Source organism: Mauremys reevesii, linkage group 7 (genome assembly GCF_016161935.1).
Source record: "Mauremys reevesii isolate NIE-2019 linkage group 7, ASM1616193v1, whole genome shotgun sequence".
Taxonomy (NCBI): Eukaryota; Metazoa; Chordata; order Testudines; family Geoemydidae; genus Mauremys; species Mauremys reevesii.
In genome coordinates this window covers 101,067,194-101,079,453 of record NC_052629.1, presented here as the reverse complement: position 1 = coordinate 101,079,453, position 12,260 = coordinate 101,067,194, and the positions used below count along the sequence as shown (strand labels likewise).

Here is a 12,260-nt window from a genome sequence, read left to right as displayed (position 1 = left end):
TGCTATTTGGGAAAGGAGGGCGCCCAGTGTGGAGAGCTGATCCACACTGATTCGGCTTCTCCAGTATGAAGGCTGCAGAAGCCGAAAGACAATGGCTTACCATGGCCGCATGCAAGCCGAATTCTGATGCCCGGACCTGCGTCTGTGAGATCTCTAACACCAGAGCCGCAGGCACTCAATATTAAGACGCAAAATGCGACCTTGTAGTGAGATCACATGTGCTATGTAAGGTGAATAGTGTTGTTCACTGTGAAAGAGTATAAGCGTTGTTCTGTAAAATGTATCTTTTTAAATACTTCTCTCCCTTTTTTCCCTCCCTCCTGCAGCTGCAAATTTTTCAAGTCTCTCTCCTCCGTCCCGAAGACTATCTCAGATAAGGCGGTGGAAAAAAAAAAAGTGAGACGAAATGTTCTCGGAAATCATGGAAGTGACCCACAATGAAAGAGCTCATCTGAATGAGTGGAAGGACGTGGTATCAAAGTACAGGAAAGATGCCAGTGAACGTGAGGAGAGGAGAGATGCTCAAGATGAGAGGTGGCGGCAGGAAGATCAGAGGAGGCAGGATGCAACACTGGGGCTGCTGTGTGATCAAATGGACATGCTCCAGCGTCTGGTGGAGCTTCAGGAACAGCAGCAGGATCACAGAGTGCCGCTGCAGCCCCTGTATAACCGCCCTCCCCCCTCACCATGTTCCTTAGGCTCCTCACCCACCAGACGACTAAGAACGCGTGGGGGAAGGCTCCATGCACCCGCCCATTCCACCCCAGTAGACAGCCCAACCAAAAGGCTGTCATTATTTTGAAATTTTTTTAGTAGCCTTTTCCTTCCCTCCTATCCTCCTCCCAAACCCCACCCGGGCTACCTTGTCAGTTCTCTCCCTCTTTTTATAATTAATTAATAAAGAATACATGATTTTTAAACGAGAGTGACTTTATTTCCTTAGGAAGCAAGCGGTAATCGAAGGGGGAGGGTGGGTGGCTTACAGGGAATGAGTCAATCAAGGGCGGGGGGTTCATCAAGGAGAAACAAACACAACAGTCACACTGTACCATGGCCCGTGATGAAACTGGTTTTAAAAGCTTCTCTGATGCGCACCGCTTCCTGGTGTGCTCTTCTAATCACCCTGGTGTCTGGCTGCGCGTAATCAGCGGCCAGGTGATTTGCCTCAGCCTCCCACCCCGCCATAAAGGTCTCCCCCTTACTCTCACAGAGATTGTGGAGCACACAGTAAGCAGCAATAACAATGTGGACATTGGTTTGGCTGAGGTCTGAGCGAGTCAGTAATGTGCACCAGCACGCCTTTAAACAGCCAAATGCACATTCTACCACTATTCTGCACTTGCTCAGCCTGTAGTTGAACAACTCCTGACTACTGTCCAGGCTGCCTGTGTATGGCTTCATGAGCCATGGCATCAAGGGGTAGGCTGGGTCCCCCAGGATAACTACAGGCATTTCAACATCCCCAACTGTTGTTTTCTGGTCTGGGAAGTAATTCCCTTGCTGCAGCCATTTAAACAGAGTAGTGTTCCTGAAGACGCGAGCATCATGAACCCTTCCCGGCCATCCCACGTGGATGTTGGTGTAACGTCCCTTGTGATCCACCAGTGCTTGCAGCACATGGAAAAGTACCCCTTGTGGTTTATGTACTGGGTGCTCTGGTGCTCCGGTGCCAAGATAGGGATATGTGTTCCATCTGTCGCCCCACCACAGTTATGGAATCCCATTGCAGCAAAGCCATCCACTATGACCTGCACATTTCCCAGAGTCACAACCTTTCATAGCAGCAGCTTAGTGATTGCTTTGGCTACTTGCATCACAGCAGCCCCCACAGTAGATTTGCCCACTCCAAATTGATTCCCAACTGACCGGTAGCTGTCTGGCGTTGCAAGCTTCCAGAGGGCTATCGCCACTCGCTTCTCAACTGTGAGGGCTGCTCTCATCTTGGTATTCTGGTGTTTCAGGGCAGGGGAAAGCAAGTCACAAAGTTCCATGAAAGTGCCCTTACGCATGTGTAGCAGGGTGGACCCCTGCTCCTGCCCTGAAGGGGTTAAAAACAGCCCTGGGAAGGGGCTGTGGCAGGAGAAAGCAGCCTTTAGGCTGGGCTGATTGGGGAAGTGGCTGCAGCTGGGGCCACACCCCAAACTGAGCAACAGGGCCTTATAAGAAGGCCAGGGAAGCCAGAAGCCAGACAGTCTCTCCCTAGCTATAGAGGGAGATGGGCCTGGCTGCAGGGAGCTAGAGACCGGGTACCTGAGTGGAGCAGGGCTGGGGGAAGGCAGAGGAGCTGGGGAGCTCCTGCCTGGAAAGCCCCAGGCTGCAGCCTAGCTTTAGGCTAAAAGGTACTGGAGGTTGCAGGGGCAACCCAGGGGTAGGCAAAGGCAGCAGGTCCAAACCCCTTTGCCTATGATGAGTGGCTGATACTGCAGTCTGCCCCAGTGAACAGGGGCTAGATGGAAACTGGGCAGTAGCCAATACTGAAGCAAAGTGGGGATAGTGGGGTGGGGGTTCCCCTGGGAGGGGGAGACCCAGTTAAAGGGGCACCGGGGTCCTGGGAGGGACACGGGGGCCAGTAGCTGGAAGGCGGATCACCGGCCTACAGAGGGCGCTCTGGACACTGGACTGAGCTAATTCCCGAGGATGACCAGTAGGAAGCGCCACAGGGGTGAGTCAGACCCGTTACAGCATGCGAAAGTTTCGCAGCCACTGGGAATCGTCCCACACCCGCAACACTATGCGGTCCCACCAGTCTGTGCTTGTTTCCTGGGCCCAAAATCAGCATTCAATGGCTAGAACCTGCCCCATTACCAGCATGATCTCCAAAGCACAGGGGCCCGTGGTTTGAGAGAATTCTGTGTCCAAGTCCTCATCTTTCTCGTCGCTGTGCTGCCGTAGCCACCTCCTCCTCGACTGGTTTTGCAGGTCCTGGTTCAGCATTGACTGCACGAGAAAGCATGAGGTGTTTACAACGTCCATGATTGCTGTCTTGAGCTGAGCAGGGTCCATGCTTGCCGTGCTATGGCATCTGCACAGTTCACCCAGGGAAAAAGGTGCGAAACGGTTGTCTGCTACTTGCACAGAGGGAGGGGTGAGGCTGTACCCAGAACCACCCGCGACAATTTTTTTGCCCCATCAGGCACTGGGATCTCAACCCAGAATTCCAATGGGCGGGGGAGACTGCGGGAACTATGGGATAGCTATGGGATAGCTCCCACAGTGCAACGCTCTGGAAATCGACACTAGCCTCGGTACATGGACGCACACTGCCGAATTAATGTGCTTAGTGTGGCCACGTGCACTCGACTTTATACAATCTGTTTTAAAAAAAACGGTTTCTGTAAAATCGGAATAATCCCATAGTGTAGACATACCCTAAGTGTAACTTCTCTTAAGGAGAGATTTTTTTCAAAGATTGCTATAAAACTACATAGATATTAATATTTTTCCTTTTACTATTTTTTTCCCCAATAAAAGCAGCAGGCAACCACCTATGTTCAGTAAAACTCTGAGAAATTATAATGCAGACGATGTGCTAGGAGAAAGTAATCAGATTTAAACCAGCTGCATAGATATAATAGAAAATGATAGCTTTAGCAAATGAATGCTAGTAATTATATTTCCATCACTCCCTGGTATATTATGTTTTAGCTTCTTGGGATAAAACTGAACTTATTCAGCATCTGAATTACATAAGCTTCTAGGTCTCATGCTGATGGACTGTGTTTAAAAATCCACGAGGAAAAGAAAAACTAAGGATACCTGAAAGCTTTTTTCTTTTATCTTTTTTTTTAATACCTTCTGCACTTATTGCATCCATTGTACTTTTGTCTATAGTGTCAAGACAAAGACTAGCAAGCTGAGGTTCATCAAATAATCGAGCCTGGGTAAGAAGCATGAAGGCATTATCTGCTCTAAGGTGTTTAGTGAGAAATTCCGCACAATGTGCTTCCAGGGCTGGGACTGCATACTTCTTGGCAGTGTAGAGAGTAGTCATAACTGTTTCAGGACCAATGTGAACTTCATCTGAATAAAGAAACCTGAGCAGCGCCAGGTTTCCAAGGCAGCGGGCTCTATGTCGGGCAGCTCGATCTTGGCCGAGGTGGTGGCCACGCCACCGTTGAACATGGCGTCGAAGATGGCGCTGCCGGTGGCCAGCAAGAAGCGGTGGGCGGGGATGCGCTGCTGGCCGGGCCCGGGGGCCCCCCCCTGCCGCTGGGCTGCCATGGGCCTCCCTTGCCCACCACGAAGTGCACGTCGCTGACCAGCTCGTTGGTGAAGAGGAAGGCGAAGCGCTCCTGCAGTGAGCCCTTGGTGACTTGCCAGTTATACACGGGCTCCCGCTGCAGCGCCGCGGGGGCCGCCTCCGGGGGCCTGCCTGAACCCGCCATCGCCGCCCCGCGGGCCGCTCACTCCGCCCGAGGCACGCGCAGCTAAAAGGCATTTTTCTGTTTCTGGAACCTCTCACTCTAGTGCTTAAGATTAAAAGAAAGCTATAGAAACTTTTAGGTAATATTTATGCTGAATCCCTTATCTTTTCCCTCAACATTTAACTTCAAAATTTGCAGGGCAATGGTGTCCTCAGAGATGCTACAATCATACCTCTCATATGTCCCACGTTTTGAGGAACATCACCCATTTTAGTCCCACAGTTATCTGCATGAATCTGTTGACCCTTCACTTTTATTGTTGAAAATTATTTAAATTAAAAATAAGTATGAATCTATGGAATGGGTTGTTTATTCTTAAAGAATGAATTCCATATCATTAGTTCAAACGGAATGTATGGGCTTGATGCAGAAATTACTGGGTGAGGGCTTTTGCCCTGTGTTATGCAGAAGGTCATATGAATAGCTATACTGGGTCAGACCAATGGTCAATCTAGTCCAGTATCCGGTCTTCTGATAGTAGACATTGCCAGATGCTTCAAAGGGAATGAACAGAACAGGGCAATTCTCAAGTGATCTGTTCCTTGTCATCCTATCCCAGCTTTTGGCAGTTAGAGGTTTAGGGACATCCAGAGCATGGGTTGTGTCTCTGATAGGGTGACCAGACGTCCCGATTTAATCGGGACTGTCCCAATATTTGCTTGTTTGTCCCGCGTCCCGACCAATGTTAGGTCGGGACACTGGACAAACAAGCAAAGGCTCCGGAGCCCGGAAGGGCTCGCGCCCTCCCCCGCCCTGACTCTGCCCCCTCCTTCCCCCATTGGCTCCCTCCCCAAATCCCCGCCTCCTGCCAAGCATGCCATGCCCAGGAGACGCAGGGGAGTGCGGGGCCGGGGTGAGTGTGAGTCTGGCCTGGCCCCGAGCAGGCAGGACTCGGTACCTGGAGGGAGAGTAGGGGGGCGGCCTGTGGGGCCAGGCGGCGGCTGTTCTCCCCACCTGGGCAGCAGGACTCGGGAGCAGCCGCTGCTGCAGCTCCCACTGCCGCGGGGGGAGGAAGCGGCCAAGCACATGGCGCTCAGCGGCTGCGGCTTTGGCGCCCGGGCCCGAACCCCCCAAGCCCGGGCCTGCTGCAGGGACCCAGCAGCGCGCACGCTGCGCCCAGCCCCTGGCCAGTCGTGTCTGGGCTGGCTGCCCGGCTGGTGCAATCCCGCAGCGGAGGCATCGGCAGCCCAGTCCCGTTCGTTCCCCTGCAGGACCCGAGCGGGATGGGGGGGCTGGGGCCTGCTGCCCCCACTCTGGGGCCGCCCGCGGCATTGCACAAGCTGGGCAGCCAGCCCAGACGCGACTGGCCAGGGGCTGGGTGCGCGCTGGGTCCCCGCAGCAGGCCCGGCCTCGGGGGGTTCATGGGTGCTAGAGCCGCAGCCGCCGAGCTTGGCCAGCGGCCGCTTCCTCCCCCCGCGGCAGTGGGAGCTGCAGCAGCGGCTGCTCCCAAGTCCCGCTGCCCAGGTGGGGAGAACAACCGCTGCCTGGCCCTGCAGGCCGCCCCCTACTCTCCCTCCAGGTACCGCGCCCGAGTCCTGCCTGCTTGGGGCCAGGCCAGACTCACACTCACCCCAGCCCCGCGCTCCCCTGGGTCTCCCGGGCCTCCCTCCAGCGCTTGCGGAGGGAGGAGGAATCGGGGGTGGGGGCTTTTTTTTTTTTTTTTGCTCTGCCGCCATTTTTCCCCCTCTGTCCCTGTCCCGCCCCTCCCCCCCCGTGTCCCGATATTTGACCTGGGTGATCTGGTCACCCTAGTCTCTGACCATCTTGGCTAATAGTCATTGATGGACTTATCCTCCATAAACTTACTAATTCTTTTTTGAACCCAGTTGTACTTTTGGCCTTCCCAACATCCCATGGCAATGAATTCCAAAGGGTCACTGTGCGTTGTGTGAAGAAGTACTTCTGTATGCTTGTTTTAAACCTGCTACCTGTTAATTTCATCAGCTGATCTTTGGTTCTTGTGCTATGTGAAGGCATAAATAACATTTCCCTATTCACTTTCTCCACGCTGGTCATGATTTTATAGACCTCTATCATATCCCCCCTTAGTCATCTCTTTTCTAAAATGAACAGTCCCAGAGTTTTTAATCCCCTTATTTGGAAGCTATTCCATACTTCTAATCATTTTGTTGCCCTTCTCTGAATCTTTTCTAATGCTAATAATTTTTTAAAGATGGGGCAACCAGAACTGTATGCAGTATTCAATGTGTGGAATTATACAGTGGCATTATATTTGCTGTCTTATATCTATCTCTTTTCTAATGGTCCCTAACATTCCGTTAGCCGTTTTTGACTGCTGCCGCACATTGAACAGATGTTTTTAGAGAACTATCCACAGTGACACCAAGATCTTTCTTGAGGGCAACAGCTAATTCATTTTGTATGTATAGTTGGGATTATGTTTTTTAATGTGCGTTACTTTGCATTTACCAGCTTTGAATTCAATCTGCCATTGTGTTGCCCACTCACCCACTTTGCGATCCCTTTGCAACTCTTTGCAGTCAAATTTTGACTTAACTATTTTGAGTAATTCTGTATCATCTAGAAACTTTGCCACCTCACTGTTCATGCCCTTTTCCAGACCATTTATGAGTATATTGAACAGCATAGGTCCCAGTACGAATCCTTGGGGGACCCTGCAATTTACCAGTGTAGATAATCATAATAGTCCTTTCTGGCCTTAAAATCTGTTAATCATTTTAAGTTTCCTGTGGGTGTTTGCATGTTCCAGTAATGCCAACTAGATTGAAATTATGCTCATAAATGGTTCATATTGACACTAATAACACTGACAAGGATCTCTTGGTGATGGTTCATATACTAAATGAACAATTCCAGTTCATCTTCTTTGTTGCCCAGGCTCCAAGAGCACTGATGTCTAGGCAATTAAAGAATGTATTCCATTCATGTCCTTTGGTTCCTTGATTAAATTTGTTCTCAACATCTTGATTCTGTGCTACACCTTCCCTCCTTTCAACTCTCTCCTTTTTTATTAGTTTAATGTCCCCCTGAGTACTCTAGCCAGCCTGTCCCTGAGGAGACTGGCTCCCCTTCTACCGAGGTAGAGGCCATTCAAACTCCCTCTCCATGTAGAGGTGGATCAATGTTCCACAAAACCCAAACCCTTCATCCTATACCACTTACCCAGTCAGTGGTTCATTTCCAGACTCTTATACCTTCTGTCTTCTATTGCTTGTGAGATAGGAAGGATTTCAGAGAAGATTATTTGGACATTTGTCTTCAGCACAAGTCTGAGTTTCCTGAAGTGCAGTTTCCTGAAGTTCCCTATTATCTGTGAGGTTTCCTGTGATGCAGTTTCATTAGTGCTGATATGAATCATCATCAATGGATCCTTGGCCATTGACTTTAGAAGCCTATCCAGTCTTCGAGTGACACTCATGTCTTGGCTCCAGAAAGACAATATACCATCCTGTTTTCTGGTTGTCCCTTGCAGAACATTTTTCAATTCTTCTGAGTATTGAATCCTCAGCAAGGATGATCTGTCTTCCTTAGATGGTTGGAGAACTCTTTGTGGGCAAGCTCGTTTTTTTTTTCTTAACTACTACTACTTAGGCCAAGCTGCTATCCATGGGTGTATCCCACACATCACTCCATTCTCTTGGACCAGCTGGATCTTGAGAGGTATCTTCCAGTTTCCACACTGAGGACCTGGCATTGATTGGAACTTGTGGCTATATGGAATTACTTGTGGTCCTCTTCTCTGTGGTGGCCATGGCCTGCCCATCCTCGTCTTATTCCAGCTGTGAAGAATGCTGAGATGAACTCTTGCCTCTGGTGGTTACAAACTGCCAGGACTCCTCTCTGACTTCATGTCTTTCTGATTGCTTGGTGGCTAGTTCTTTCTTCCGTGAACCTAGGGTACTGATGTTTTCTGAACTTGGCTGTCTAGGAACTCCTCTGATTCTCCATAACATCTCAACTTGTCCTTCCAATCCAAGAATCTTCTCCTCCAGTGCAGCCACCAACTTGCACTTCATGCATGGGAATTCCGTTCTGGCTTTAGGCAGGAAAGACGACATGGCACATCCATTGCAGGTCACTAACACTGTTCTATTGGTGGTCTTCATGAAAGCCTACTTAGAGGCTTTCCTTCCAGGATCAGCTTTGAAACTCCCTCTCTCAATTCCCTCAGAAACCCTCCCATTAGCTGCCTCTGCTCTCAGCTCTTGAGTTTGCCTAGCAAATGACTTTTTAAACCAAGTCTCCCTGCTTATCATAGAAGATTAGGGTTGAAAGAGACCTCAGGAGGTCATCTAGTCCAACCCCCTGCTCAAAGCAGGACCAACCCCAACTAAATCATTCTAGCCAGGGCTTTGTCAGGCCAGGCCTTAAAAACCTCTAAGGATGGAGATTCCACCACCTTCCTAGGCAACCAATTCCTGTGCTTCACCACCCTCCTAGTGAAATAGTGTTTCCTAATATCCAACCTAGACCTCCCCCACTGCAACTTGAGACTATTGATACTTGTTCTGTCATCTGCCACCACTGAGAACAGTTGAGCTCCATCCTCATTGGAACCCCCTTTCAGGTAGTTGAAGGCTGCTATCAAATCCTGCCTCACTCTTCTCTTCTGCAGACTAAATAAGCCCAGTTCCCTCAGCCTCTCCTCATAAGTCATATGCCCCATCCCTCTAATCATTTTTGTTGCCCTCCGCTGGCCTCTCTCCAATTTGTCCACATCCTTTCTGTAGTGGGGGGCCCAAAACTGGATGCAGTACTCCCAGATGTGGCCTCACCAGTGCCGAATAGAGGGGAATAATCACTTCCCTCGATCTGCTGGCAACACTCCTACTAATGCAGCCCAATATGCCATTAGCCTTCTTGGTAACAAGGGCACACTGTTGAATCATATCCAACTTCTCATCCCCTGTAATCCCCAGGTCCTTTTCTACAGAACTGCCGCTTAGCCTGTCAGTCCCGAGCCTGTAGCAGTGCATGGCTTTCTTCCATCCTAAGTGCAGGACTCTGTACTTGTTGAACCTCATCAGATTTCTTTTGGCCCAATCCTCCAATTTGTCTAGGTCACTCTGTACCCTATCCCTACCCTTGAGTATATCTACCTCTCCCCACAGCTTAGTGTCATCCATCAACTTGCTGAAGGTGCAATCCATCCCATCATCCAGATCATTAATAAAGATGTTGATTAAAAGCGGCCTCAGGACCGACCCCTGGGGCACTCTGCTTGATACTGGCTGCCAACTAAACATCGAGCTGTTGATCACTACCTGTTGAGCCTGACGATCTATCCACCTTATAGTCCATTCATCCAATCCATACTTCTCTAACTTGATGGCAAGAATACTGTGGGAGACTGTATCAAAAGCTTTTCTAAAGTCAAGGTACATCACATCCACCACTTTCCCCATATCCACAGACCCAGTTATCTCATCATAGAATGCAACCAGGTTGGTCAGGCATGACATGTTTGGCTCTGCCCCTCACCACCAGGGAATGAATAACCACTCAGACTTCAAACAGCAGGGCTGATCAAAGTTCCAAGGATCAGAGCTTTGGGACCCTCACCAAGGCACCAAACAGACCTGTCTCAGCTGCTTACTCAAGCATCCATAGCCCAGATATGCAGTCTGTACACAGAGAACAACCAACCATAGATGGACCAAACACATGCCTCACAGAGTCCCGCTGCCATCAAGCACAGGGTCCTTTACAAAAGTAGGTGTGGTTCTCCACTGTCTTGCTATGTTTGTGGTCACTTACACCTGTGCAAAGGAAGCAGATCAGAATAGTAGCATTTTGCACCCACTTTGCAAAATATAAATTACAACACAAGGTTCATGGTAATGAAGAATCAGACCCTAACTCCTTAAACCTCACAACTAAGTGACCACTAAAAAGTTTGTTTATATATTGGCCCTAATTTGCCATCAATTACAGTCTTCAATAGGGTTGCACAGGTGTAAATGAGGCCTGAATTTAGCCTAGTAGGCATGTGATATTCCATTGACTGCAGAGGTGTACCTGATGCTGTCCTTGCAGTTTCATGTTCCAGAAGGTTCTAGGGTTTGTCACTTCTTATGTGCAGCTCAGTAAGTGTCTGAGCTTAATCCTGTTGCAATCTTTGGCAAACCCTTCTGCTGACTTCAGTGGGGCCCTCTAGAGCGCAAGCGGGCAAGCAGGGGCGGGGCGGCATTTGGTTCGGTGAGGTTTCCCTGCCGAGCCTCGTCATGCCGGCGGCAGGTCGGAGGGAGGGAGGGCGGCGCGCGCGCGGCCGCAGGCAGCGGGTCCGTCTTCCGCCCGGCTTCCCCGCCCGTTGAGCGCCCGCATGAGATGCGTGCGTCAGTCCGCCCCCCCAGGCTCACCTGCTGCTGCCGGCATGCAGGCAGGAGAGCTCAACCGAGCTGGAGAAGAGGGGACCCGCCCGGGAGGAAGCGGGGCAGCGTGATTTGTAGAGCCGCCCCTGCTTCAGTGGTGCAGGATTAAAGCCCTAAAGCAGCAGCATCAGTGTTCAGCTCTTGATTGAATAAAGATATTTGCAGAAATTAATATGGGTAGAGGTCCATCTACTAGACTGAAATCTTCTTTCCAAAACCAGGCTATTGCAACTGGAAAATTCCTGCTTTTATCCTTATTTGCTGCCTTTTTAACCTGTCCAGCTCTGGAGCATAGTTGATGCAAAGAAATTTCAGCATAACAGATGGAGATTTAGCAAACAGGAAAATGATGGCCTATGTAAATGTAATGCTTTCTCCACTCTTTCACATAAATCTCTGCTTTTGTCAAGTTTTATTAGCAAAGCTCTTTAGCTGTAACTTGCTTTTTAATCCAGTTTGGTTTTGGACTTAAATTTATCTCAAAAATAATCTTAACGAGAAGAGCTCAGCAAATGCTCTATGCTGCATGTAACTGTTTTTTATCTGTATTTTAGAATTTTCAAAGATGAAAATTCATTTAAGAAATAATCCTTATCAAAGTGTCTCTATGGAAGGGGGATTCATTATATCTGGTGATAATTTGTTTTGCAGAAAATTAGGAAAATAACCCACACAGAGATTTAGGCTCAGAGTCACTCCTGCTGAATGAAAAAGCTTCATCTGTTTTGTTTCTACAATGAAAGTTATTTTTTTTTCTCCTGTTTGTTCTGAAAGCTTGGTGCTGTTGAATTAGATAAGCTTGAATAGAAACATACTGGGACACTAGTAAGTTAGGATATTTCTTTTGAACAGGCAAAGAAGCTTTATTAAGGAAAGGAGATAAAAATGTTGTGCCATAGCTTTCAGAAATGTTGTTGTAGGCCTCAAAAGAAAAATACATTTATCTGGCTGACTACAAGATGAGACTGAACTTGTGATGACAAGCGTGACAAGAAATCATCATGTTGCCTGCTGTGGTGCAAGCCAGGCAGTCAACTTTTTCTCCTGTGATGATGTCCCATACTATCTCAATGCCCTGCGTCTGTCTAATAGTGTTGGGTTTTTTTATACTCTGGAGCAACTGAATTTTGCAGGCAATTATACAAATATCTGCAGGGAATCACCTCTGTAACTGTGCAAATCTTTGCAGGTTGTCCAAAACCAGTGGAGTTTCTGAAAAGGTTTTCTAGAACTTTATATTTCACACTACATCTTATTTTAAAGAAGCCTGATTTTACAATAAATTATTATATCAGAAGCATATATTATGATGCTATGATAGTGAGTACGAGCCAGTTACTAATATTCTTACTCATGCTGAATAGTACCTTACTCAGAATTTCACATGCTTACTCTTAGACTAGAGAATGTATGTGGGCTCTCTGACTGATCCTAGGTTAACAGGTTGTTTTTAGTTATGGAACTTAGAAAAAATTTCTTTTTC

The 12,260-nt window shown here is 48.6% G+C and overlaps 1 long non-coding RNA gene across 3 annotated transcripts in view; it reads left to right on the top strand.

Annotated features, from left to right (window-relative positions):
- LOC120409229 overlaps positions 1-12,260 on the top strand; it is a 44,515-nt gene that overhangs the window by 25,688 nt on the left and 6,567 nt on the right. Inside the window, exon 4 of one of the 3 annotated variants that reach the window (XR_005601219.1) lies at positions 3,832-3,881. The exons of 1 other annotated variant lie outside the window; for it this stretch is intronic. This is a non-coding gene — a long non-coding RNA (uncharacterized LOC120409229). Of the gene's footprint in view, positions 1-3,831; positions 4,667-12,260 lie in introns of those variants that run through there. One more of the 3 variants, XR_005601217.1, reaches the window with a different exon arrangement.